The sequence below is a fragment of the Porites lutea genome, chromosome 11 (assembly GCF_958299795.1).
Source record: "Porites lutea chromosome 11, jaPorLute2.1, whole genome shotgun sequence".
Lineage (NCBI taxonomy): Eukaryota > Metazoa > Cnidaria > Anthozoa > Scleractinia > Poritidae > Porites > Porites lutea.
Window position 1 is genome coordinate 24728185 of NC_133211.1, and position 24833 is coordinate 24753017.

The 24833-nt window shown below is 39.4% G+C and overlaps 1 pseudogene; it reads left to right on the forward strand.

The window, feature by feature from the left end:
• Positions 1 to 780: 780 nt before the first annotated feature.
• Positions 781 to 3261, forward strand: LOC140953361 (RING finger and CHY zinc finger domain-containing protein 1-like; annotated as a pseudogene).
• The last annotated feature ends 21572 nt before the right edge of the window (positions 3262 to 24833 follow it).

The following is a 24833-nucleotide window of genomic DNA, read 5'->3' on the forward strand; positions in this document are numbered from 1 at the left end:
AAAATATGCTCATGTTGGAGTATTGCTAGGTTAAAAAAAACATGTGAAATATACCGAGCAAGGACTTCGAGCCAGGACTCGGCAATTTTTCGCTTTCCCGCCATTTTCACCTCCTGCAACCTCACATGACCATTAAGAGGACGGTTAGGGTTAGGGTTAGGCTAGGGTGAAGGTTGGGGTAAGGTTAGACGGTTAGGGCTAGGAGGTAACAAGTTAGGTTAGGAGTCCTGTTTGTTGCTTTTATTTTACCTTTGTTGATTTGTTGAATAATTATTTTTACTTATTCATTTTTTTGCTTACAGAAAGATTTGAAAAGTCCTAACTGGAGTCCTGGCTCGAGTCCAGGCTCACAGCGGTCCTGGCTCGAATCCTGGCTTATATGTTAGTTTATCTCCATGTGAAAAGGGCTTCAATTTTCCTACACTCTTTTCTTTTTATAGGAATGTTTTTTTCCTGGCCCAGGCCGAATATTCTTATTTTTATTAAATTGTAGCCTCTGAATTTTAGAATGTATTGTGGTATAATTTGCAGGTAATGGCAATGGCACGTTGTTTCTTTTTTTGGTGGCTAGTTTTGCCGTTGAGAGCAAGAAATAATTTAACGGTTAAGTTTACTTAAAAACGATTTAATTGTTTTGTATTTTCAACACACAAAATATAATTATATCCTTTTCAGCCTTGTGTTTAATCTTATCATATCATGTGTTAAGATTTTGCAAATTGTAGCCTCGATATTCTTGTAAAATATATTCTTATCATAGAATAAAAAAAGAGTGTAATTATGTTTACAAGTATGTCTAAGTTGAGCGAGTTACTGAGCTTACTGTATTTTTAAAATGCTTAGTATTATAAGAATACTAAAGCTAAAATTGAAAATTTGTGATTGACAGTAACTACATAAACAGCTACTTCCTAAATTTAAAACGGATCAATAGAACATTATCAACGACACTGCAGCGTGCGATTCCCTTGTTGCACACAATTCTATCCATGCCATCACTGCCACAACATCTCTAAAGCTTGTGAGAATTAAGAGGCTAAAGCTTGTCATGTCACTCATCTGAAGTGCTCTCATATGAACAGCATATTGGTGAAGACAGTGTCAAATGTCGTACGTATGGAGTCATATGGAGGGAAAATGTATGCTTATTTCTGATCCATCTGTAAACATTTCACCGGTGTGAAAAAGAATCTGTGCTATTGTAAAAAAAGGGGAATTTGCAAGATTCATCAGGACAAATCTTTCCATTGTGAATTTTGTAATGCGTGTTTAGATAAACCACAGGCAGCCCAAGCTCACGTCACGTGAAAGGATTAGATTAATTATTAGCGGTGTGCGAGCCGGGACGTGACTGTTCAACGAAAGCGGTATTGGGTTACATGGCGGCCGTGAATTTATAAAGGATTTGTATGGGAATCCACGTTATAGATTTAGGAAGATAAATACTCGTAGAAATTCTCAATAAAAAACGTCTTACCTTATTTACATGGTGTGTTCTTGCTTGCTGTGTGGTTATTTTCCCGATCCTGTGCGATTTTAGCGATTTTTTTCATTTCTGAGTTTCCACTACTAAAGAGAGAGCAAGGCCGAACACTTCCAATCTGGACAGCCCGCCGAACGAAGCCAAAAATTCCAGGTTAAAATATCCCCACGGCCAAAATTCCACCGCAGAATCCAACTACAAAGGTTAAACTTTCATTTCAACTTTCTAGCCACGCAATCGCATCCCTGCGAGCGACGCCAGGCGGCAGTTTGTTTCCCCGATGAAACAGTAAAACGTTGGGCCAGAACCGCGTACAAATCCACCACGACACAACGACCGTTGAAGTCGGCTTGGTAACCTCGTCACGTTGACAAACAAAGACTCACGGGGTACACTAACGCAAATTGTCAACATGAATTTCTGTTCTCATCCTGGGTCCCCTCGGGTCGAATCGACAATAACGCATTGTCTCAATCGACCAATCAAAATCGCGCCGTGTCGTGTTTACAAATTTTGAAAACCGTTCTGTTGTACACTACACACATTTCTCTGAAATGGCTGCAAGGCCGAGGAAACGTCCGATCGACAGTGAAAGCTCAGGAGAAAACGAGGAGATTAAGGCATTGCTCAAGTGGAAGTCATGGTAAGTATTCGCCTTTACGCGGATTTTGTAAGCTTCTCATAATATTCGCTTGCTCGTATCGATGTAAGAAAAAGCGTTGTTCTTCATAGGGTGATGTGTAACTATGAAGAAAGTGCAGATAGTCTCACGGAGGCTAAAGATATTTTATTGGCAGGATCTCAACAGAAAGAAAATTTCTCCTCCAACTTGAATTCCGTTCTACTTGGAAAAATTGTTAGTGAAATATGGGGAGAGAAAGTCAAATTAGTGAGGCGTGGACCACGCAAAGATCGGCGAAGCTGTTACCTCAACCTAAGACCTAAAGATCCTAAATTCGACCCGAGGGGACCCAGGATGAGAACAGAAATTCATGTTGACAATTTGCGTTAGTGTACCCCGTGACCCCCCGTGAGTCTTTGTTTGTCAACGTGACGAGGTTACCAAGCCCATTTCAACGGTCGTTGTGTCGTGGTGGATTTGTACGCGGTTCTGGCCCAACGTTTTACTGTTTCATCGGGGAAACAAACTGCCGCCTGGCGTCGCTCGCAGGGATGCGATTGCGTGGCTAGAAAGTTGAAATGAAAGTTTAACCTTTGTAGTTGGATTCTGCGGTGGAATTTTGGCCGTGGGGATATTTTAACCTGGAATTTTTGGCTTCGTTCGGCGGGCTGTCCAGATTGGAAGTGTTCGGCCTTGCTCTCTCTTTAGTAGTGGAAACTCAGAAATGAAAAAAATCGCTAAAATCGCACAGGATCGGGAAAATAACCACACAGCAAGCAAGAACACACCATGTAAATAAGGTAAGACGTTTTTTATTGAGAATTTCTACGAGTATTTATCTTCCTAAATCTATAACGTGGATTCCCATACAAATCCTTTATAAATTCACGGCCGCCATGTAATCCAATACCGCTTTCGTTGAACAGTCACGTCCCGGCTCGCACACCGCTAATAATTAATCTAATCCTTTCACGTGACGTGAGCTTGGGCTGCCTGTGGATAAACGACTCGAGGGAAATCACAAGTGTCACCCAGATGTAGGTCATGATGAACGCTGTATCTGCTTGAGGATGCGTGCAGTGCTTGTCAGAAATTACCATATTCACACAAGGCCCACAGAGAATGTGGCAATGATTACTTTTTTCAATTTTCTTAATTCTGAGAATAAGGTTGCTATTCCCTTGCCTGTACTGACTATTAAAAAATAGCTTTATAGCTACAGTGGTGAAGTCCCAACAGTCTGCCCTCAGCTGTCAGGCAAGCAACATGTCTAACTAATTTTCGACGATTGTTAATTAATTTCGACACGGCATTCATGAAAAACAGGCTTAAATTTAGTTTTCTTTTCTTGGTTAGTAACATTTTTATATTATAGACACTGAATCTGTATACATAGTTTTTAGTGATACGTTGTTTTTTTTTACCTTATATTACATTGATGGAAATATTTATTTATTATAGTTTTTGATAATGCCTGATGTTTGTAACCGTGTAAATAAAAAAAGATGACCATGATGATTCTGCCAAAGGAGTAGCTGAAATTTGAGTAAGACGGGGCGCAGCAATGGAAGCGAAAAACAAGAACTGCTAAGGAGAGTTAACGAGGGCGCCGAGACCTAAACTTTACTAGAACTGGCTGAATAATCAATCAGGCTGCTCTTAAAACTGAGGGACAAGGTCTGTGGGTATGACGTGTATTCGCCTGGGCCACGCTGAAAATTTTAGGAAGTGCCATATGATTGATGCTAACTTAAGGCCTGTTTACATATAGGTGGGAACCCCAGGTGGGTGAGGTAATTTGTTTAGGTGGGGTAACCCGCCTGTCCATATAATCTCTCATTTTAACTTGAGCACGTTTACATGATAGATGAAGGTTACCTCACCTATCTGGAGTCCCCCACCTCCATGTAAACAGGGCCTTAGGCTTTTGTGCGTGTTTTCTCTGGTGAGAATAGGGTTCAAGATTCTGATAACCGGGCGACACATCCCCACCAAGAATTCCCGGGAGTGCCGCCCCCCCCCCCCTCCCGTGGGTTATTCTTTTCTATAAACAATGAAACAAAGAGTAAGGTGCTAACGTTTTTGTCGGGTTCCCTTATATAAATTGTAAGTACCCTCAGCTCTAGCGCGAAAGACCTGAAAAAGCGAACTGATTATTTGGTCATGCCCAAGTTCCAAAAATTCCTTGCCTTCTTTTAAAATGAGGCCACCTCCTTTTTTAACTGAGTTTCATCTGCATGAGACTAAAAATAATCCTTTTCGTATCCGAAAGGACTCCCACTAAGTTCTGCTCCTCGCAGAAACCAGTCCTAAAAGCACCGCTTAAAGAAATTGCAGCTTATAAATGTCCCCATCACCAGGGCCACCATTTGCCTTTGGTTTGTGAGCTCTCTGCCCCAATCTCTCTACCTTCTTACAATAATTTGTATAATTTAACGTTTTCCCTAGTCGGGCGTGGCACTGAAGAAAGAACAGGCTAGGGGCACCCAACGAGAATATAGTTCAAAACCAGTACTTAAACATAGCATTGTTAAACGTATTTTAGTATTTAAACGGTTGGTATAGACATATTTATCCCCTTAAAATTTTTCATCTCTGTTCGGATTTCCTAGTTGAAAGTCTAGTGATCTGAAAATTAGAGGGATCAAAACTTACCTTTTCGAAAATTTCAGCCAGAAAAAAGGCTCCCGAAAATTCTAGGTGACCTTTGTAGGGTAAAAATCCGTTAAAAATGGGCAATTGTACCATTTTTAAGATGTTAGAAAATCCTTGGAGAGGCAGGCAAGCGAGAAATTTAACAACAAATGTTCCGAAAATTCTAGATCTCAAATCGTCTTCCGAACAGATAATTTCCGAAAATTGACGTTGGGTGCCCCTGAAAGAAGAACGACTCCTCATCTAGTTCTGAATCTGGGTGTTCAACATGAGCCTAGTGTATTCGTCTTATGATTAGGCTTGAAATGGCACAGAATTGATGGTTAATTTGTTGAAACTAATGGGAGGCATTTTGCCCCCGTGATGCCTTCCAGGCAAATCAGTTAATATCAAAGACTTAGTAAGAGTTCTAGAGAAGAACACTTTATATCTCCGTTTTGATTTTGATTTTTTTACGTAATGCTTTGGTGTTTAAATATTTTCCTTGAAAGATATTACATTCAGAAGCAGGCCAATTCTTTTACAAATTTGAGGTGAAAGGTTAAACTGCGGGCTAATATATTTGCACGTGAAAGTGGTTTCATCTAAAATATGCATATGTACATGTAACCATAGAGTTTAGAGTAAAAATTAAAAGGCCAGTCGCTGTGACTATTTATTTACAAAATGTTGCTTTCGATAAATATAATCTGTGTTTCCTTTGCATGAGCCCAGTCGGCAGCCAGCTTGGTTTGTGTTAAACATATTTTTACTAATTAGCTTTACAGGATGCAATCAGTTTTTTTACGATCTTAAGTTCGCAGTACTAAGATGATAGAATCGTTTAAATCGTGAACCGTTTTCTGCAAGAGCCCGCCGGATGCGTTATAGAGAGCTCCCGACCCAGTCTTACTCCACAGCTCAAATCTTACTTAAGCCTTGTTATGAGGCTTTCTCCTCCTTTCAGTTTTGTGACAACGCCCTGGTGAGGAGAGCAGTGATGTGCTGTGGTCTTATTCCACGTGTGAGACGCTTTTTAAAGCGTCTATTCTTTCCTGATGAGGAAGAACAACTTTCAGGTGAAGTTAACAGTAGTTAATTAAAAGTTGCTACCACAAAAACCGTGGATCGGAACGAGTTCTAGTCAATAAAAGCAAACTTTGCCCGCGGTCCTTCCTGCGTCCAGTACTCGCATATCGATCATGGAGTTGGCCATCAGAAGGGCGATTGAGCAGGCTTTCCCGTAATTAGTTAAAATGTGTTGCCAGCTTCGTCTTGTAGGCCGTTAAGAAATCGATATGGAGTGAAAATTCCTCGTTTCGTAGAGGTAAATTATTCCGCTATGTTCATTATCAATACGTACATGAAAACGGACTGTAATCAGCCATAAAACAGCTGCATGTAGCGACTACATGTATATGACATAGGTAGCCTCACGCGTAGCGTTCTTCTTGCAATAATACAGTTTATACACCGTTATAAAGAGCATATTAAGTGAGAAGAATTATCCATAGCTGAAATACTCATAACAAGTCGCAAGGATAAATAATACTAATTTACGCAGAAGAGAAGCGTGATGGTATTTTCCTTGCTTGACCTCTTAAAAAATTGCTACCGCCATCACTATACACCAGAAAGCTTAAAGCGCAATAAAAACCAAAAGATGTTAGGAGTTTTCACCAAAGTAAAAAATGCTTATGTCAAAGTTTTCCAAGTTCGCAAAGCATGTGAAGAGAGTTCCAATTCTCCTGATTATGCTGACAAATTCATCTAAGTTGCGCGACTTAATGAGCTTACTCTATTTGGCTTTTGATCAATGCCCGTCGTTTTACAGCATTAAAATCAGGGCCTTCCCTCTTTGAAACTGTTTATCTTCAGTATTTTGCTCCTTGCCCGACCCATAAAAAATACCAAGAAACGAGCTGCATCGGACGGGGGAATGGAAACAGGACAGAGTCTTGACTGATATTTTGTCCCTCCGAAGATCAAAATTAATGAAAAAATTGTAACTGCGCATGTTTCTCATTCTATCAAACGTATTCTTACTCTACCCAAATTTAGGTACCCAGAAATTTTATTGACAACCATTAGCTTTTCTTAATTCCTTAGATTAGAAGGGGTTCCAGACTTGATTCACGTAGACTAATTTTAGCTTGCCATCATGAATGTTTAACAAGTTCCTCAGCAGTATTCTAATTGAAAATTCTAAATCTTGTACACTTCGATGTTTATTTCCGATCTAAGAATACAAATGTTGCCTGAGCGAAGTCTAAAAGTGTTAGCTGCTAGTCTGAATAGCCACAGAAGAATAAACCATTCTACTGTATATTACGAGAGGCTCATGATGCTACCCATGAGTAGCTTAGTTTATTTTCAGTCAAACTGTAAAGGTATTTTAGAGAGATGTATATAAACCTTGTGAGCTTTGACCTTATTCGACTTACAGGCGGAAAGACTGAATAAAATAGCATGTTGCGGTGCTTTTCCTGAGACACTAAATGATCTGTCTATTCAGCGTAAAACTTTAGTCACAACGTTCTTAAGTAAAGAAAGGTATTTTCTGTTTTTCATTTTACCAGAATGTACGGGCCGAACTTGCCTTTTACTATTATGCAAGCACCACTGGATTTCATCGATCTGAAACTCGGCCCTTTCCATAGTATCTATAGTATAATGAGCAGAAACAACGGAAAAATATTTTTTATTGCTTATATGTTGTAGACAATTTGAGGAATTAATAGACACTGACTTCACTTCCTGAGAGTGAAACTACGGCGATAACCGAATCATGCCTAATCAAAGGCTTTGCATTGCCTATCGACCTCTGATTTATCTCATCAACACTGGGCGGTAAAATTTACCCTTTTGTTATTTTAAGCTTTTAAAGCCTTACGTTTGAATTTAATGCTCCTGTTTTTCCGATGTTTTAAACTCGGTTCTGTATCGTGGAGCAAGGTAAAGCTACTAGTTACGAATCAAGTTATGACGAATTTACCGAAATGTAAACAAGTTGCATTATTCATAGCGTGGTGAGTCCTGTCATGCTTTCCCCACTTAATCAGTGTTATATTAACATTCTTCGTGAACAACTCAGAATAACCGTTTCATGTATTCTCTAGGCGGCTTTTCTCGTCTAACAATGTGCCGTCAATTTTTTCTTTCCGACAGCAGTCAGTTAGTAACGTTTCCCGGCAGTACTGAATAACTACCAAAGATTGGTTTTAATATCATCGTTCGCTGCTAACTAGTAGGAAAGAAGTTATAGTGCTGCAGTTGGTTGGAATTTTTTGGTTTCGGTGCTTTGTTTAGTTAATTTTGATTACATTTTAATATCACATGAAAATAAAGTTGTTTCTCAGGGTTCCTACACAAAATCCAGTCTATAGACATTTCATGACATCTTGATTGTCTTGATTCTAATGCTTCGAAATCAATACATGCCGAATTATACTTTTAACATCTTAGCCTTCGCATTAAATTGCTGCCAAAGCTCTCCAACATCCATTAAAACTAGCTTCAAGTTGTGGGCGTGCTAGTTTTTACTTCAGCGTGTAAAATAGTATGTCAGTTGCAAGCATCTGGATAGATGATACTCAGTATAGCAAACTGATGAGCGTCTCTAACTGATTCACTCTCTGCAGTACAGCGCTCCGGTCAAGTGTGTGGTTCTGTGTTTTAGCTCATTGTATAACACTGAAATGGAAGATTTTTCTGAACCGTCCGAAAGAGCGACACTACTGAGCCGAAATCACATTAACATTAATATACTCAGCACTAGTCTTTGTGCTTAGAATACACATATTGAGTAATTTTAAAAATTACAATTTATGGTTCTTTATATTTTGACTCATTCAGTATATCGCCATGTTTATTTCAGTGTGAATTTTAACGATTAACCATCTTCGAAGTTGCTAAATAATGCTGGGAAGTCGAACGACGAAAGAATTGTCGCTTATGCTGTGCGAAATGGACGAAATCCTAAGTGCGTCCATGGCCGGGATGAAACTGGCTTTTCAGTACAGTTTTTTCCTGCGAATCCTTAGTCGAGTCATGACCGTTGCAGAACAGTGAAATTGAGATTATATTTTAATACTCATAACATTATTCACTTCTGTCAGCTACTTTCCCTTCAGAAGTGAAAGGAGAAAACTCTCTCTTATCACCAGGAGTAGAAGTTCGACGGTGAAAGCAAGCAGTGAATATTTTTAACTCGATAAATTCTAACTATGACACACGGTTGAACTGCCATAGATTGTATGAATACTGATTTAATTCAAGGATTAAACGAGGAAAAAAATTACACTTACAGATTGCTTGCTCAGTACCAAGAGACGTCAAAGGAAAAAGAGAACGGAAAACGCGAGGGAATTCCGGCTATTTGTTCTCATTTCACTGTTGTGGTACTAAGAACGAAATCTAGAGAAACGACCGTCCGAGATATCAACCTCGTGGTTTGCATGTGGTCGTGAGGCATCCCATAATGCACAAGAGCACAAGAGCAATTTTTCCGTTATAAAGAACAGCATTTTACACCCGAATGAAATTCGTTTACATTGTAATGATTCGATTTAGCGCCCGGGGCACATTATTTACTCAGACGTCAATCAAGGTAAGGCGCTTAACAGGGGGCCTGTTTATTTATTTATTTATTTTTTTTTTTTTGAGAAACAACGGAATGAGCGAAACAGAGCAGCTCTGATCATAACCTCTCCCCTTACCAGTTATGAAGATCTGAAGCTCAGGGCATCAATGAGGGGTGATCAATGGGCATCCTCGGTGATAGAATGTTCTTATGTTTACTGTAAAATCGAGACGAGCCCCTGGGCACCCAAGTTCCAGAAGCGTTTGAATTGCCTGCTTCTGATTGGCCAGAAAAAAAATGTTCTGGCTAATCAGCGAAGAGAAGCAGCCGAGTGACTCTCGCAGTTTCTTACACGACGTAGATTTCCTCATCGATCGCCATAGTTGCTTAGCACGTTCAACGGGGGAGGGTTGTTGAGGAAAGTTTCAGAACAAAATGTTAACAACCCGGAAAAATTACAAGCTTTAGCACGGCTACAAGGAACGATGAATTTTTACGCAGATTTTTCGAAGGTATCGTAAATTTTTATTGCTGATACGATACGCGGTGCATGACTTTCACTTTCCACACCTTTGCTTACATACAACGCCAAGCTTACATTTTAGATGTCCGTGTTCGTTGCACGACTTCTGAAACTTTCTACAGCGTGAAAATTTCCGTTGCACGGGCCACGCAACTACTAGGTCGATTGATCGTTCGAATTGCTGGCTAGCTGCTGTGGACGCACCCTCTTGCTGTCGCTCCAATTTCCTTTACCGTACGTTTTTTTTATTACAGCCGTTGCCTTTAGTTCGAAATCTACGTCCGGTTATATGCTGAATCCTGACTGATTAAGTGAGGTCTATTTTGTAGATTGTGTGGTTTTGTTTTTAGGGATAAGCGAAGAAAAAGAAATGTTGTAGGTGAGTTTGCGAAAATGCTTGAGAAAGTGGCCGGTGTGAAAGTTTTGGTAGGTATAGAGGTTAGAAATCGTGGAAGAGTGGGATGTCTATCTACAGATTTTTGTAGTCACTAAAACTTTACAAGAAGTGAACGCTCTTAAGGAAATTCTAGGGAGAAGAAATTAAGGAATAGGGACACTTCCCAAAGATCCAATTTCAGCTCTTGATTTCAAGGACCTGAGTCTCTGGCTTACTAAACATAAGAAAACCTGGGTTAATCTTCACTGTGATTAGAATTATGTGAAGGCTGATATAGTAGAGATGAATTTTTATTATAAGTTATCTTTTTACAAATACATGTATAAAAATAATTTCACATAATATGTGATTTTCTATCAAACTATTTATTTATGATTGGCTACATGTAGATGTTTCCCCTTATTGACCCCCTCAAACACATGCACAGCGTTGTTTTAGCTCCCTTGCAATTGATGGTACAAGATTGGACATATTTTGAAAGAATAATGCTGCAAATTATGTTAACAATTTTCCTTTGGTGCATTTGTTTGATATTTCATGACTTACCTATCATAATTCTCCTCATCTGACAATAATATTCCTCATCGATAATTCAGTGCTGTGCTTTAGGAGAGTTAAACAATTGTCTTTTGAATATTTTTCACAAACCCAATTCAGTGCACTCAAACCAACTACAAACGTTACGAAATGTCAGTCGATGTGGAAGACGCGAAGACAAGTTGGGATGGCGAAGAACTGGCCGCTTTCATTTTTCTAGAACTCAAGTGATGGAATTGAACTCTCAGTGCAGCAAGTTTCTTCCAACTAGTATAGAGACTACAGCGGTTTGTCAATGTTATGATATTGTCAATTCATGACAATATACTCTGGGGTGTATGTTTCCTGAACCTTCTGAGGGAAAGATTTATGTTAGAGCTGTATGTTTCTTTTTCTTTAAGTGTTAGTCAACAGATAAATGGAATAATTCAGCTGTAATTACTAGTCGACAATAATCAGTAAAATGCCCCACAGCAAGGCAGAACTTTGCTCATGTTATGTGAATAGCCGATCAATTTCCAATTAATCATTCTTCACATTTGCCTCCGCTAAATCGAAAGAACGTGAGTGGAGCTCTCTACCAGCGGGATCCTCTGCGGAGGAGAAAGTGAGTGGAGAGAAAGTATATTCTCCGGCTTTTACATACTGATTTGAGCGTGTGAAATGATAAACCTCATGCAAGCCCACTTAATCGCTTTCTACATTACACTGAATAAACAGCAGTAAAAGCAACAAGTACTGCAAGGTATGTAAAGCAAAATAAACCCGTGTTGATCAGTTAAGAGCCTTTGAATTTCCACATCTGCCCCTCTCTTATTTATATTCTTATTTATCTCAAGCTCGTATTAATGTGCATTCAGAGCTTTAGAAATGGCGAGAACCAGTTACCTTACAATTTGAGTGAGCCACTCGGCAAACTGTCGGAGAACGGCAAAACTGGGACGAATCCCAGTACACAGCGGGCAAAACGACAGATGCACAGCTAGTTGAAAGAGTCTGTTTTCAATCTGCCGTGATAGTTCTTGCTTGTGTTTCCCTCTAGATGTATAAGTTAAATTTCATCTTGTCTGGAGACTCAAGTTGCCTAAACAATAATTAACTTTCCTCATTCTGTACATTCTTGATGGTCAGTAAAATCTGTTATGGACTGAACTGCCAATCGACATCAAAATAATTTTAATAGACTCAATAGACTAAGATTCTCTTGATAGATGAGAAAAATATGGTAATATTAAATGGAGTTTTGAGTCTTCTGATGAGATTTGTTGACGCTATACCTGGCTACACGATTTGATTATAACTACAGCGAGCATATAAGTTTACTTGGTTATTTAAACAAAATCCAGCCTAACAATCTAGATCACTCACCTTGAGTGAGCAAATAAAATTTTTCAACTTGTCTGTCCAAATTTTTTAAACTATAGGTTCTTAACTGACGTGATCTGCAAGCAGAAAGTTGAGCCGGATTAGACTGCCGGATTAAAAACGAAGGGCGATCATATGATCCAGGTTATGTGTTGTTGTTGATGCAGTTGAATGATGTCGGTTGACGAGTGCCATAATCTAACCATTGCGTCTGAAACAAGAAGTGTAACTATTAAAATCACCATTTTTCATATGGTTGTGTTTATTCTGAGCTACATGGTAGTTACGTACTTCTACAAGACAATCGGCAGTGTGGCATCAAATGTCGTGAACTCACTGGGATAAACTGCCCCTGCATACTGCATACTCAATCTTGACGAGAATCAAAATAAAAATTAAAATTCCATCCACATCAGTGACTTTAGACTTTATTGTTTACCTTTTTTCAACTTTGCAATTAAAAGAAAACAAAACCTTCTGTCGCCCAGTGTAAGGGTTTATTAGAAGTGCAGGTTTGATGCATTACCGACAACATATCTTGAAACATAAAAACTGGACGTCTACAACTAGAAAACAGATGAAATTCAGAAACGACGAAAAACATTTACCTTACAGATTGATGCCTATTAACATGAGATTTCGATGACTGGTAAAAAAGGGGGACATACGAGAAAATTGTTCTGATGCTAAATGTGCATAAAATTCATCGACACGACCGCGTGGTTCATTGAAGCATCTCACACAACTTGAATAAGGTGATGATCATTTTGCCGATGCACTGTATCGTTCTTAAACGATCCTCAGGATGGGTCATCACTAACAGCCGGAGCTTTGAGGAAGAAGCCTTAAATCCAAGGGAGAACTACTTCACTTTTTCGAAGAAGTATAGAAAACGATGAATGCGATACATGCTTCAATGCTTTCCTAAAGTGGTGCACAAGCTTGCGCCGACACGTGGTGTCTGACAGTACGCGGTGTTCATTAGAAACACGCGATCCGGTTGACAGTCACACAGCGATTTATTCGCTGTGGTCTTGCTAGTATCAACGATTTGAGAATATGATGTGTACAACCTAAATGCCTTCTTCGGTTATTTCCATTAGGTTGCCAGGAATATATTATATTATTTTATATATGTACTATAATCAGCGGAAATTTGCATTGGAACTGGACCAATTTTTAGTTACGTGAGCTTACGGCGGAAGATCACACGAAGAAATATACAGTAAAAAGTACTTCTTTATACAGGTCTTTCATTTCCTCTCAAGAATGAATTTCCTGGTTAAGTCTTGGATTTGTCAGTAGTGGATTCCGTACACACGAGAACAGGCTCACACTGAATTGACATAATTTGCATTTAAGCTCAGCCAACCAATCAAACAAATTACCGACAGTTGACATTGGGTGATTAGTAAAAAGCCCAAAACACAAAAACAAGAAAAGCAGTGCCAATACAAGACAGGCAAAAATCCTGAAATCAAACTGCGTTTACACCACTCCAAACTTAAACAATTTCTTTTGTGGGATTAGACCTATTACTAAAGTGCTTTCACGCATGTTCATATTATGTTAAGTTTATCGAAAATACTTGGTGCAAGCTGTGATTGATTGTTAGTTAAGAGAAACCTTAACCGACGCCTATGAACACGCGTACTAAACCATTCAAATAGGAAACGGTTTTCTAAGTAAAAAAGCACGTATATTAAAAGTCTAAATATTTTGTAGATCGTGCTCCGTAAACAATCCATAGTATCGCTCTACCATGACCGGCAACAGCTCTGGAAATATAAATGGTTGAGGATCTACAAAAAATGATGAAAATATTGCAGTAAGAAGTAGAAGCTTAACCGCAACAAAAACACAGTTCTAACACTCTGGCTTTGTCAATTGGCCTCTGTTGCTAACTGCAATCAAATTCAGTTTAACACAATATTTCAAGTGCTAAGCATGAGATAAACAACGTTGCAAGGGCTAGTAATGAAATGATCACAACATTTCTTGAACACACTTTGATTAGTTTTTCGATTATTAAAATATACAAAGTTTGATTCCACTCTTGCATGCTATGGGCAGTATGGGTCTGCTCTGAATGTCAACGGCTTTGGTAATCTGCTTAACTGTGTGCCTCAGATGGTGAGATGAAATTGCAGTTTCAAAGATTACATCCACCAAAGTGTTCTTAAACATTTTCTACAGTTTCTCCTGATAGTTGAGGTAGAAATGAACTTTGGCACTGTGTACAAGTATTTAAAAAGGTTTTTGTGTTTTGTACGTTTGTGTTTTTACGACAGAGAAAACACAATGTAATTACTACGAAAAATTAAAACTGGCAACATTTAGAAACGATGACACGAAAACTGTACTTACAGGTTATTTGCTTCGTGTCATATATCGAATGTAACACAAGAAAATTGGTCTGATGTCGCTACCACTCGGCAAACTGAACGGCGCGACCAAGTGGCCAACAGGCATACCCACAGCGTACGTTATCTAAATGGCTTAATTCCATCAGTTGTGACAGGTTACGAGGAACACACTATTCATTTCGTGTGCTTGATTTGGGACCGACTCGGTTTTCTGAGGAAAACTTCCTGCCATGCTCTTTGAACTGCGGGGCTTTGGTTTAAAAGTAACACTGAGTCCCAGAACGTTTCATAGATCACTTGAAGATAGCTAATCGTGCAGGGTACTTGCATGATAATACATAAATCTCAATCAACTAATCAAATCACGACAGCTGTCTATGACAGCTGTCAGCGACAGGTATCTAGTAAAAATTAAAGTGATTAGGAAATAATACAAAACTGCACAACCAAGATAAAACGATCAACGATCCTTCAAGATCCAGCCATCAGTTTACACCGTTTCAAACTTCAGAAACGTCTGTAACATTTACACAGGAGAAAGTTAAGCGCTTGTAATTTTCATCAACCTGACCTAGGATGCTGTTGTGTTTCAAAAACGATTCACTTGCACTACATTGCCTTACCATCGCGGACACCAGTTTCAAAGGACGGAGAATATTTGAAATGATAAATTTCGGTGGCTTGTAAAGAAATACATGTGAAATTTAGCCGCGGAGAGCTGCCAGTTTGGAATTGAGATGACCCAGAGTTAATGATAAAAGCTGCAACAATTTGAAGTCAAGGGTAATTAACCCACACGGGATGTAAATGCTCCCTTTTTCTGGCTTTATCTGACTCAAAGGACATTACTTTTCCACAGCAGAGTGAATGATCTGATAATCTGTTTCAATGACTTTCTTGATATACTCTTAAGAAAGTAAGATTTTGTTCATTGAGATAACATGAATCATTTGCTTCAAATGACGTTTTAACTTCCATTACTACGAACTCGCGCGGAAACCGGTGGGTATGCCGGCGGACTAATATCGTTGTGTGAAATACTAGGTGCTTCATAAGCTAGTCAAGTGTACATAAGTGCGTGGTAATATATAAATATCTAAGCCATCTGTTTTGTCAGTTTTCGAATTCGCCCGACGCACAGCTCAGTATAAGCTGTCCACCTACTTAGTGTGTATTGCTGAAAATCAGGATGGGCTGTTTTCGCCATCTTTTATCTGTTTTACAAAGGATATAGTTGCGTGCAAGCGGACAGACCTTGTCGACGCCTCGTCTCTGTAGCGATACTTGTGGATTCAAAAAGGCCAAACCTCCCAGTGAACTTAAATGTACGTAGGTAATTCTGTTTTCAAATGATCATGTCAGCCATGCTTGTGCCTAAAAGACAGTTAGGAATTTAAGTGCGAAACCAAGATAATTTAGTTAAGAACGCGAAGAAAACGTGCGACCAGCACAGTGGGCACAATGCCCAATGAATGCGATAAACTTTGTCCTTATTTGGCTGGCTTTTAAGCCTAATCATCGTGGATTGAGCTGAGTCGAGAAGCGGCGATCGAACAGTCTTTCATTTTCTGGCTCTTAGGATTGTGCTGCATTCTCAGTTCATAAAAGATCGTACTTTAAAATAAGGGGCATGAAACACGTTATAACAAAGGCTTCAAACGTACCCGAGGTAAATTAACCCGCCCTGCCCGTTTACACATAGTGGGTTGCCTCCTTCAGCAACACACCGGTTTCAATGAATTATCTCCTGTGGTCTGTTCCACAAAGCTGTGCGCACAGGTAATGCACTGTTAACATCTAAGACGTTTAACACAGAATTCAAGTAAGTATATCTACATCAACATGCAATCCTAAGCACAACGTTGCCGGAAGGGCTGTTATCTGCCAGGAAAACAGAGAAAATCACGTTAAATACTTTCAAAAGAAAATGCAAGAACAAATCAACAAAGCTAAAAAAACATTAGTGTTTTCAAGGTTTTTAAGGTCGTTATGATAACATACCTTTTTTCTTCATGTGTGATAAGCATAAGAAGTGACCCAAGTTATATTTCTCTTTATGTTGATATTCATGTTGTATTCAATGACTGTACTGACTTTGAATTCTTTGATTAACTTTATTATCTAATTGTAACTAACTACTTAAAGACTATACATGCTCATTTATAGCCGTGGATGCACAGCATTGAAAATGTTAAGTTCGTTTCTCTCGGAATAGTACGCTGAGTACGTACACTTGATTTACCCAACGACGATCTGGTAGCCGATCACATGTCGACGAGATGGTTAAAATGGAAGTCTGAGCTTGGAAAGTTGCAAGGCTTTGCAACTCCTTGATGTCATGAGGCTGGCAATTTCGGAAAGGTCGTCAAGGCAGAGATTTACCACTTGTCGGACGCGATTTTCTAGGGCTATGGTCAATATTGGCCCACGAAGAAGGAGGAAAAATTCACTCCTTGTTTGTGAAGGAAAAAGTTTGAGTCACGCCCTTTTAATTGAGATCAGTAACCGTTCTAAGACTAAGGCTCACAGCAGAAGTTCTAGCAGTAGACGTTAGCGACTATTTAAAGTTTTCTGGATAACTGGCAAAGTGTTCTAGACGGCGCTCGTGTAAGGGAACAAGCCCAGTCAAGGAAAGCGCCTCATTGTATGAATAATCTGGATTAATAATGCACAATGTTAGCCTTTGACAACTCCCTAGATCTACTGAAAGGTATTGCGGGAGGCTATTATGATAAACTGGGCATGTGTATTCAGTAACAGACCTTATGCAAGTCAAGTGGAAGAGCAAACGTTCCTCGGACTTGACTTGTGCGCACTTAAACTGACGCAGAAAAGCACTTGTTTACTTTCTTTACGACCTCGGATATGTGGTTATTCCACGAAAGATTGTTCGATATCTGAAAACCTAAAATCTTAGCTTGCTCTATATACTTTCAATCTGACCATTAACCCTTTTAGGGTGAATAAATGTTATAAGTAGTTTCGTGCACTTAGTTTCGTTTAGTTGGAACTCATCAGCAGCGACTTGCTTTGCAAATTCGTCCACCGTTTGTTGGACTTTACTGTCCTCCAACTTCGTGACTGTTTCAGGAATAGTGGAATCACCGTCATATTTCCACAAGTCCGTGCCCGGGATGTTGAGGTTGTTCATCAAAATAATAAACAACTAGGGACCAAGTTTTGTGCACAGTGGCACCCCTGATGGAAACGGCCCCCCCACTACGGGTAAAAGTTAGTTGCCGGGCGAGTCAATTTATGACTTAGGACAAGAGAGGATAAAGGGGACAGAGAAGGCATCCCCCATACACACCCTGTTCCATAGGTAATTTGTCTGGAGTTATTTTTAGAATCCGGATAAAGTTACCTCGCGCGCTGCGTAGATGTTTCGTGGAGGTTACGCATGACTAAACGCCGTGCAAAACATGTCGGGCGAAAGGCAATGAAAGCGTATAGAGATCGAGAGCATTTCTGAATATTGAAGCGAAATGCGTCGGCGCTCACCTGGGAGAAGGGAAACGCTAGACTCTTTGACAACCCGTGAAATCAGTTTAACTCGAAGTTGTCGTAACCTCAGTGCTTTAATAAAACGAGAAATTTTGCCGGTCTATTGAAACCGGTAGTTTGTATAATAAAGCAAGTAGGACGCCAAGTGTTATTTTTGTTGAATAATAAAAGACTAATAAAAGAATAAATGTAGGTTGAGTTTGATCGTCCGAGTGAACGTAGTCCTGAATAGGACTGTTGTTGTTGACAGTGAGTGACGTTTTGACAACCTGTGCGGTAGTAATCTTCAGAGTCGAAGTGAGTTGTATCACGTCACGTCACAAAAGAATAAATATCAAACCAGAAATTGCACTCTTCAAACTGTAATTTATAAATGATCCTGAGAGAATATTCAGTGTGTTAAGGATTTCCCTGCTGTACTGTTAGCTCTATACAAGAGAGGAAGGGTGATTCTTTTTTAAATTTCCGTTTTGCTGACACAGCTTTAGCAGAAATCTCTCTTTAGTCGTTTTCGTGGACAAAACCGAAATAGAAATATCGCTCTCCGCGTCTTCTGCCATTTTTTTCTGCGTCAATTCGTGAAGGACGCATAGCTCTGAGCGTGGGTCATCCATGCGGAACACATTAGCGCTATGTGATTGGCTGTTGTCTAATCCCCCTTGGGATCTATGGTCTTAAAAATAACTCGAGACGAATAACCTATGGAACAGGATGTGTATTGGGGATGCCTTCCTTGTCCCCTTTACCCTCTCTTGCTTAGGACCAGTCCAGACGCATCCGTTTTTGTTTGAAAACGAAAATATTTTCCTCTTGTTTGGCCTATCGACCACACGTATTCGGTGAAAACGGTCAGTGCAAACTCATCTTTTCAGAAACGCCATTCAGAGTAGATATTTTTGAAAACACCGGCTTCTCGTTTACGTTGATGGACGAAAACAAGGATTATCGAATACAACTTTTTTTACTAGCATTTACGCATGCTCTGTGAGGGTGGACGGGCGAAAACTTCACTGGCGAAAAATGTCTGATTGGTTGATACCAGTCCACGTGACTTAGAGTAAATTCAACATGGCGGCAAAGTCGTCCCTCGTGTGTTTATTCCAGGAGAAAGAAGAAAAACTGGAGCCCTCCTATACGGCATTTTTTTAAATGGCCTAGACTTTTTAGTATTCTCCTTTTCCTCCTGTTCCTGTGAGATTCGTTTACTGCAATGTTTGCGTTTTGGTTTACCGGATGCGACTTTGAACGCACTTACCTTTCGGGCTATAATATGTTTCTGTTTTTTAACGGCTTTATTCTGCACAAAAACACTAGATGCCTTGAGGTCATTCTCTTCGTATTTAGCAATTTTATTACCGAATAACGGAGGAAAATGCTATCCTAGCAAAACGGACTAGCAAGACTTGAACGTTCCCAAGGGGTGCACTTGATCCTGAATGCATATTACACTACTGAACGCTTCAAAGTATTGCATTGGCTTATTACTCAATAAGCTGACCGGTCCATAGTTTTGCAGTTAGTTTTCTTCCCTTTTTATTCTTTAGCGTGTCAATCTAGAACGGCTTACACTTTAATAAAGCTACTTACTTACTTACTTACTTACTTTACTTGAGGGCAACTAATATGTAAAAGCAGACAACATGTTGGTTGGAATATTCATGACTTTGTTTTGATTGCTCAAGTAATTAGTGTACATGCTGAACAGCTACACAAAGAAGTAAAAAGTCCAGATCTTTCCATGAATAAGATTTTAAAGATTTTTATTGATTTTATTTCACTCTCACACAGGTACTTGAAATTCTTTTGCACATGTATCATCAGAACACTTTGCTAAGTTAGCTACACTTTGTTTTATTCAGGATCAAGTTCATCTTCCCCGAAAAAAGTAAATAAATAAGTATATGTCAATATTTTATTGCCTTTTTTATTGATTCAACAGTAAAAAGGAACTATACTTCATATACATTGTATGAACTTAATTCTTCACTCAGCAACAACCTCTTCAAATATATACTGTAGTAAACCTCATGCATTTATCAGACTTAGTAATAAATTTGTGGTTAAAATAATAATTAATGCAATAAGAACCCCTGACAAAGAACCTGCATTTTTCTCCCTTAATGGAAATTAGCACAAATTTAGGCTATGTTGGTTCTTTTAAATAGTTTCCTAAAAAAAGAGATTGTAGCTAAGAGTATTTAGTGGTGTTTAGCGTATTCCTTATATAACATCATCACACCATTTAATTGTGGTTGGAGTGATGAGTCACCTGTGTCTCAAAAGAGGATCCTGAAAGTTGACTTATCTTATTTGCCCAAGTGTACAGAATGTTTTAGAAAATAAAAACCTGTTTCAAATTTTAGCCTCAACAGCTCCTTACATAGAGGGGCCTAGCTAGCTGACAAATGTTAGCCATACAGGTTCCCTAAAAACCAGGTTCTTAGTCACAGGTTTTTACTATATAGGTAATTACAGTGAGTTTATAAAGTTTAAATTAAAGCATGTCTCAACATTTGTTAACCAACATAATTATGTGAGCTTGTTTTGAAAGCTCAACCTTGAAGTAGGAAACTGCATGCCATGCTCCAAAGTACTATTCATCAAGATGATCAAACTAAGAGTTTTAAAAATTTTGTCAAAAACACCATTGACCAAACAAAACAAATGTCAAATGTTAACCCAAGCTATTAATTTCTGTAAGTGCATTTTTTTTTTGAGAAAGTGACTACCTCCGGAAAATTTGCTATATCTTATACCGTTGAAAAGATGATTCCTTTGCAGCTGGTTATCTATCACTTAACATTTACGCCCAAATGTTTAGATAGGAAATTTAGAAACAGAGCTGCCTGCCAGAGAAACCATTCAAACGAAAGACACATTAGGGCCGTTTATACGAGAGAAAATAAGCCGCGGCTTACTCTAGCCGCGGCTTACATAAGACGCGAACACCCCGTATAAATGGTACAAAATCTATGTTCACGGCTTATTCAACCCAAGGCCAGCTCAAGCCGCGGCTTATCCTGGCCGAGGGGTTTTGGGATGGGCTTCTCCAAGCCGCGGCTTACCTTGGACGTGAAAGTGTTCGTATAAATGCACTCAAACGTTGTCCGCGGCTTGCTGAAGCCGTGAACGACTGCTGCGCATTCTCTGTTTTCAATTATATCCCAGACCTTCACGGCCGAGAGGCGCGCGTTGCAGTGGCGTGAAAATGAGTTTTCTTTACATTTACGTTTACAAAGTGGAAAATGGCGGATAGAGATTCATGTAAAAAAGAAATGTGTGGAGTGCCCCAGAAGAAAAACAAATCCTGCTCATATGCAGCAAGCTTGAGATTGCGGGGACATCTCGATGAAACCACTCAACGGATCGCTATCGAAACTTTCGTCGGGGTTTTCGCATAAGTTTCCCAATTTTCTTTGACCAATTAATTACCTGGGAACCCAACAACCAATCTTGACCGAAGAGACAGTTTAAATTAAAATGAAAAGGACAGTGAAAAAAAACAGCGTTTTTTACGGGCCAAAGCCAGTCGTTTAGCTTTTTTGCTCGCCCAAGCCATTGTTGCGAGATGCAAACGCAATTACCCCAAAACGAGGCACCAAACCAAACTACGTCATCATTGGACCGATCTGGCCGCGAACTAAGCCGTGAACCATTTATACGAGCAGTTCGCGTCTAATATAAGCCGTACTCGTATAAATGGTTCCTTTCGCGTCTTATGTAAGCCGCGACCAGAGTAAGCCGCGGCTTATTTTCTCTCGTATAAACGGCCCTATTATCTACCCTCTCTCTAAGATGTTATAATGGCAAGCAGAGAGGTATTAAAATACAGAGAACCCAAACCTTATTTGTGACTGTTGTGGATGATTCCAAATCAAATTTTTAACAGAATACTTTAATCAGATCGTCGATCCTTTTAATTGCAAGCATGACAGCCGTACACAGTGTCAACAGAAAATTTCTAGCATAGGTAACCTAGACATTAATTGGTTCGATATAAAAAAAAATTCATAACCGCATTTTAAAGGGTCTATTTTAGCATTTTACAAGACTCTGACACCTTCTGGAAATTCGAAAGTAACCCTAAAATGTCCAAAATACACAGTGCTATAACCTCAGGTTCAACATAAAAATGAATTGTTCGCCTTGGTCAAAATCGCGGCGAATTTTAATAAGCATCAAAAGTGAGACAGTACGCTGTTAATACAAAACTGCCGCTCCGCCTTGCCACTCGGTATAAGTTAATTTATATGCCAAAACAAAGTCAAAGAATATTGGTTTCCCCGCTTTATAATTTTCCGTTGCACCGAGAGGCAGGAAACTTAAACCAAGCGTAAATCTCTGCGATAAACTGTGTAAGCGAGTTCAGACTTTATCTTGATCAATGAAAATGCGGCCGAAACGGTAAGCTTCCTCTTTCCTGCAACTAGGTGGAAGCTAAATCAAATTCATCCCTCTGCTTTTTAATTTTCTGTTGTGTAGTGCTATGTTGTGTTTAACTTGAACCACGTATAAAAATTCAAAGGTGTCTAAAAGGTGGAAGGGTGGGCAAACCGAATGGCAGCCAAACTGTAGAACACAATCGTGTCGATTTATAGCACAAAAAGGGTCAGTTTCACAAAACTGCCGCTTCCGTGCAACTCGTACACGCTAATTCATATACCAAAACAAAGCCCAAGAATTTTTCTTCCACTGCTATATAATTTCTTGTTGTACCGAGTTGCACGAGACTTGCACTAAACATAAAAGGAGAGAATTACCCACCTTTTCAGCGTGTCCTCTCCTCGCATCCAGCGATCGCAACGCCGATCTCGGTTAAATGGATCGAGCCAGAGTGTTTGTCTGACAGTTCAGAGATGCATTATCTACTAGACAACGCATATCACTAAAAATTTCGACCAAAATAATTTTCGATCTCTCACAGTGGCAACAAAACCACAACACTACCACTGACAAAAAAAGCTGCCATTTCTTTTTTCATGTTGACAACGTTTCGCGTGGATTTTGCCTCTAACCCAATGCCTTTGCCGGAAATCGACCACGTGATTTATGTCGCGGCGCATGCGTAAACATTTTTCGCCAGTGAAGGCGAAAACAATAATTATGCTACGTATAAACGTGTGTTTTTTTTTTCGAAACGAAGCAAAAAATCTCCGTTTTCAAAAATATCCGGATACGTGGAACCTTGATATAAAGAACCTCTATATAACGAAGTCCTCGATATAACGAACGACTTCCTTTACCCCAGTAATAGTAAAATATGTGAAAAAGAGCCTCAGTTCAACGAAACCTCGTTATATAGCGAACGAATTTTGCCACTCCCTTGGCCCTTAATTATATCGAGGTTCCACTGTATTAACACGATGAAATTTTTGTCCACTGTGCATATTCTATTGCGTTAGTTTAACGTCTGTCTTTTGAATTTTTTTCTTTTCTCAAGATGCTCTGCTATGTTCGCAAGATAATGAAAGCCTAAGTGAAAGGTTAGCTAACCGAAGGAAAATGAACTTCGGGGATAACCGCATGGACATGGAAGACGCGGAGCAAGCACGAAGGATGAAGAAAATGCGGCACATTTATTTGAAGAGTGATTCTGCCGGTGATGATGAAACTAAACATTTCATTTCTGTGGAAGCGAATGTTTCTATTGTTTGGTCTGATCTCGGCCGTGAGAGTGAACACAAGTAAATTGTTGAATGAATGCTGCTGGGTGGCACGGCTCGATCATGTGTTTCGCTCTTCACAGTAGTTTATTCTCTTATTTTGTAATACTTATATGTATAAAACGTTTTCGATTTATATTTGCAATTCAATTCGTGACTAAGCTAAGGACACTTTCGATAAGAACTTATCAGTAAAAGATAAAAGTGCAGCTAATTCTCAGTTTCTAAGACGTCATTAAGAATCATCTAATTCAAAATAAACCATCCCATGGAAAATCACTGCTTAAAAATAGTTGTTACGGCATTAAGTTGCTACAAACATAAAGGCTATTACAATGAAGGGCAAGTTCCCAACCACTGAACCCTAGTCACCTACCGTTGGCTTTTTTTATGTCACAATTGGCAAGGATAATGAAGAAACTAAGGGCTTGTTCTGTCGCGTACTTTGTAATTATCGTCTCACTTTGTAATAAAATTGGTGGTCGCAATTTGTTATAAAACTTATTGCTCTTTATAATAAAAAAGCTGTAGTCGCACTTTGTAATAACAAACTGAACAAAATTTCTATTAATACATGTAAAATAACCCGTGACCTTTTGGGCGTCTCAGACGACCAGACGGCCACTAATCAGTCGATTGTAGCTCTGAGATATTAAAACATTGTGCTGTTCTTGAATCAGTCAGTGTAAAACGAAGACCGTCCGACTGCAGACTGCAAACTGAAGACCGGAGTATTATTAGGGCTAACCTGATTGATATTCAGGCTAACCAGAGCAAAGACTACACTCCCATTAGCGTGAAAAACGCCTAGGTTACTCTGTTTACGGTTTAAGCTCTTGATATTAGAAGCAAAACGATATACAGTCTGCATTTTACCCTCAGTCTGCACTTTCAGTTTCCACAGTTTTGCTGTCTGCAGTCTACAGTCCGTAGTCTTCTTTTTCTATGCAATTTTCCGTGTTCGTTCGTTCAATAAATTAGATCTGAATCTGAATCTGTTCAAGATTAGGGCGTGCGAGGCCGGTCCTCGAACTCAGTTAACGTTCCTCTTCTTAGCAGCTTCATGATCACAGCAAACTTCCGACCATAGCGATAAACTTTCATTGTTGATAGCAAATCTCGAAGTAGCGACGCTGCGCCTCCAGGTTTTAAATAGT